This window comes from Nuphar pumila, chromosome 6, assembly GCF_984573655.1.
Source record: "Nuphar pumila chromosome 6, dmNupPumi1.hap1.1, whole genome shotgun sequence".
NCBI lineage: Eukaryota > Viridiplantae > Streptophyta > Magnoliopsida > Nymphaeales > Nymphaeaceae > Nuphar > Nuphar pumila.
Genome location: NC_143254.1, coordinates 108,492,485 through 108,498,151, shown reverse-complemented (window position 1 = coordinate 108,498,151; position 5,667 = coordinate 108,492,485).

The following is a 5,667-nucleotide window of genomic DNA, read 5'->3' as shown; positions in this document are numbered from 1 at the left end:
AAAGCAATCTACACATTCACATTCATATATGGAGTGTTAAAAGTGAAAACTTGTTTAGACCAATTTAGTCAATCTGGCCTACAGAGTTCATTAAGAGTCATGAGACTCATTCTCATATCATAAGTTTTTGAGCACTTATATCAGAATAAGACTTCAAGATACTCTCTATCATTATATATTCTTTAGTGCGTACCCAATTAATCCAATGACTTATTTTTTCCATCAAATCAAGAACTCAATCAAACCGAGTCACTTGGTTGGGTTTTCATCACAGGTAATTTTTTTAGTAGATTTTAATCTTATTATCTTATATGTTATTTTAATATTTTTTTATACAAGGCTTTCTGTAAGTGATCAGCCCAATTTTGACAAGATTTCACATATTTTATTTAAATTACTCCTTGATTAAGTAAATTATTTATAGTATTAAGCTTTAGACTAATATGTTGCTCCCTGCTTTATTTATTGTATATATTTTTCCTTGATTACTCCTTGACTAAGTAAATTTTGACAAGATTTTTTATTGTATATATTGCTCCTTGCTTTATATATAACAGTTTGGCTATCACAATGAATTGGTATAGGAGGCAAGGGTTTGCTACCTAACATAATCTTAATAAATAGATTTTTCAGTGATTCAACTTTTATACTAGTAAATGCTAGTGCTATAAGCTCAAACTCCATAGTGGATTGTGTTATGATGATTTGCTTCTTGGATGCTTAAGATATTGCCCCATATTCAAAAGTAAAGACTTATCTGCTTGTGGATATGAAATCATCTCTATCTGAATTTCAATATGCATCAGTATATCTCTCAAGGTTAGTGGGTTCTCTCGTATAGAATAACCCACAATTCAATGTCCCTTTAAGGTACGTCAAGACCCTTAAAATTGCATCTCGATGCTCAGGTTTTGGATTGATAGTATATCTACTTAGTTTGCTCATACAAAATGGTTTAGTTCCATTCAACATACATAAGACTACCAATAATATTAACATACTCAAGTTGAAAAATACATATTTGAATGTATTTATATAATTTAACACTGAGATCAAACATAGTGTCAACAACTTTGTGTTAATCAATTAAAAATTTTAAGCAATTTTTTAATATAATGTGATTGAGTTAAACCATATCCATGTTTATGTTTTACAAGTTTGATTTTAAGAATTACATTAGAAAGCACCATATTTTTCATATCAAAATTAAATGACAAAAAGTTTTTGGTGTCATTTATGCATTCTATACTTATTATTAAGCATCAACATGTCATCTACATATAAACTAATTATGACAATGTTTTAAAGACCAACCTTAATATAAATACATTTATCATATTCAAGGGTGTTGAATCCATAACAAAAAATCACTTGGTCATTTTTTTATACTATTGTTTTAGAGCTTGTTCTAATCCATATAAGGACTTAGGCAATTTGCAAACTTTGTTCCATTGACCAGGTGCTATAAACCCTTTAGGTTGTTCCATGTAAATCTTTTCTTCTAAACTAACATTTAGAAATACAGTTTTAACATTCTTTTTATGAATTTTATGCTTAAAATTTAAAGCTAAGGCTATGAGTACTCTTACTGAAGTGATTCTAGACACTGGAATATACGTGTCAAGATAATCGATCTTTGATTTTTTTTTAAAGTCCTTTACTACTAATCTTGTTTTAAATTTATCAATTGATCCATATGCTGTATTTTTGTTAAATCCATTTACAACCAAGTGGTTTAAAACTATGTGATAATCCAGTTAAAACTCATATTTTATTTTCAAGAATAGAATCAATTTCACTTTGAATGAATCAGTATGAGATAACAGAAGATAGGCCGAGGAACATTAAGAGTAGCAATCCTTGTGAATCACATATCAAAGAAAAAGTAAGTGTTTTCATTTCAATATCTTTCTCTTGTCATTTAGACTCTACTTTATATTCTTTAGTTTATAGGTTTTTTTTAATGATTATACTATCCTATAAAAATGACATGTTCTGGCAAAAAACCATAAATATGTCAAAATTCTCTATATGTTCAAAATAATTGATTCTCAACTTTTTAGGAATATTTTATCCTTTGCACTATATTTGTGCAGACCTCCTGACATTTACACAAATATGTTGTGAACCTTCGAATATAGTTAAATTTACCAAGGAGTTTTGCAATATATTTACACAGACTTCCTCATGTTTGCATAAATATGTTACGAATATCCAAATATAATTAAAATTACCGAAGATATTCTCCATATATTTGCATGAACATCCTCATGTTCTCACAAATATATTATAAACTTTCAAATATGGTTAAAATCTCTGAAGAGATTCACAATATATTTGTGCGAACTTCCTTATATTTATACAAATATATTACGAACCTTTGATTATGGTTAAAATCATCAAGAAAATTCATAATATATTTGTGTGAACTTTTTCATGTTCACACAAATATGTTGAGAACGTCTAAATAGGGTTAAAATTAAACTAAGGACATTCACAACATATTTGTGCGAACTTCCTCACGTTCGCACAAATATGTTGTGAACCTCCAAATATGGTTAAAATCAAACTAAGAAGATTCACAACATATTTGTTTGAACCTTCTCTCGTTCACATAAATATGTTGTGAACCTTCAACTATGGTTAAAATCATCGAGGAGATTCACAACATATTTGTCTAAACCTCTTCATGTTCACATAATATGTTGTGAACCTCTAAATATGATTAAAAACATCAGGAAGATTAATAATATATTTGGGCATACCTCCTCACATTCATGCAAATATGTTGCAAACCTTCAAATATAATTAAAATCATCGAAAAGATTCACAATATAGTCACAAAAAGAAAAACACAAGTAATTATATGAGTACGAAATCATGCAACTATAAGATGTCAAAATATTCTATGCGAATGTGAAAAGGTCTATGTAAATTTCTTGTGAATATACTTAGTTTGATTTTAAACTTTTAGAAGTTTTCAAGATATTAGTGTGAATGTTGACATGTCCAATCAAATATCATGTGAACTCTTTTAATTGGTTCTAATCTTTCGTATGTTTACAAGATATTTGTGCTAAGGTTGGCACACCCGAATAAATATCATTTAAACCTCCTTAGTTTGATTTTAACTTAATTTTATGGTTCACAACATATTTATATGAACGTAAGAAAGTTTGCACAAATATGTTGTGAATCTCAGAGTTGATTTTAACCATTGTTGGAGGTTTGCAACATATTTATGCGAACATGAGTAGGTTCGCACAAATATGTTGTGAATCTCTTCAGTGATTTTAACTATATTTAAAGGTTTACAACATATTTGCGTGAATGTAAGGGGTCTGTGTAAATATATTAAGAATCTCCTCAGTGATTTTAACCATATTTGAAGGTTCACAATATATTTGTGCAAATGTGAGGAGGTATGCATAAATATATTGTGAATCTCCTCGGTGATTTTAACCATATTCATATGTTCACAAAATATTTCGTGAATGTGAGGAGGTCCACACAAATATACTGTAAATCTTCTCTGTAATTTTAACCATATTCAGAGGTTTACAACATATTTGTGTGAACATCAAGAGGTCCACACAAATATGTTGTAAATCTGCTCAGTAATTTATACTATATTCAAAAGTTTGCAACATATTTGTGCGAACGTCAGGTGGTTCGCTCAAATATGTTGGAAAGGGTAAAATGGTCCTAAAAAGTCAAAAATCAATGATTTTGCACATGCGAAGGGTTTTGACATATTTGTGAGTTTTGCAAGAACGTGCCATTTTTATAGGACAATACAATCACTTTTTATTTTTATTTTCTGTTTATCCATTGGAATTTATATAATTCTTCACTAAGAAATATGCTTTCCTAAGTTGATGATACAAAAATTGGTTATATCTTTTTTCCTAATTTGCTTTTGTTGAATTATGACTCTGATGCAGGTTTTTGCTGAATTGTGACCTTCTGACCAAGTTGGACTGTGAACCGACCATCAACAACGCACCATCACAAATTCATGAGGCGATAGGAACAACAATTTAATGAAAATTGAATAAAAGTTGTATATGCTCAATGATACATTGTTTAAAATTGTATAAGTTGTCATTGTATAACGAAAAAACATTATAAAAGTTGTATAAATAAAATGGTCCTTTTTGTATATATAGGTCTCATTGCAAAGGGTTGCGTAATTGAATTTTTATTTTGATACAGGCTTACAATGTTATTAAATTATATTTAATTTATTTTGGTTTTTTAACCCAAAAAAGATATCACTGACGCTTTTAATACGTCATTGTTAGGTGTAAGCAAAACAAATCTAAATAGTAATAGTGACATGATGCAAAAATGTGTCATGCACTATAGAGAGTATTTTTTTTCGACAAAGAAAGATGGGGTTAGGTAGACTCCTACCAGTTATACAACTATATCATACAGATTCAAATTTATAATGTCCCAACACTAGGTGACATGTCACTATACAAATTATTACTGACACATATATTGCATAAAAAAATGAGTATTACTGATGTAGTGAAAATTCAATGAATGAACTATCGATGTTGCTTTTATTGATGCATTTTACAATGCATGTTCCGCTTCAATAAAAACTTTTAGTGATGCAAAATATGCATCAATAAGTCTTCCTTGATGTAGTGATGGCTTTTAGAATATTGGTGACATTTGTCACTTGGATAACTAATATGTTATAACTATAAAGCTTGTTCTGATTCGTATAAGGTCTTAGGCAATTTGCATACTTTGTTTTCTTGATCAAGTGCTACAAAACCTTCATGTTGTTCCATGTAAATCTCTTCTTCTAAATTACCATTTAAAAATACAGTTTTAAGATTCATTTGATGAATTTCATTCTTGAAAATTAAAGCTAAGGGTATAAGTACTCTTACTGAAGTGATTCTAGACACTAGAGCAAACATGTCAAGGTAATCAGTCCTTGATTTTTGCTTAAAGTCTTTTGCTACTAATCTTGCTTTAAATTTATCAATTGATCCATTTATTTTTTTTTTAAAATCCATTTACAACCAAGTGGTTTAAAACTAGGTGATAATCCAGTTAAAACCCATATTTTATTTTCAAAAGTAAAATCAATTTCACTTTGAATAAATCAGTATGAGATAATATAAGATGGTTCGAGGAGCATTAAGAGCAGCAATCCTTGTGAATTACATATCAAAGAAAAAGTAAGTATTTTCATTTCAATCTCTTTCTCTCGTTATTTGGATTCTACTTCATCTTCTTTGGTTTATAGGTTTTTTTTAAATGATTGTATTGTCCTATAAAAATAGTGTGTTCTCGCAAAAACTCGCAAATATGTCAAAATTCTTCATATGTTCAAAAACAATGATTCTCAACTTTTTAGGAATATTTTACCCTTCATAACAGAATATAGTTAAATTTGCCAAGGAGTTTTGTAATATATTTACACGAACTTTCTCATGTTTGCACAAATATGTTGTGAACATTTGAATATGGTTAAAATCACCAAAGTGATTCACAACATATTTGTGTGAATCTCTTCACGTTGGAACAAAGATATTATGAACCTCCGATTATGGTTAAAATCATCAAGAAAATTCACAACATATTTATGTGAACTTCCTCATGTTCACATAAATATGTTTAGAACCTCTAAATATGGTTAAA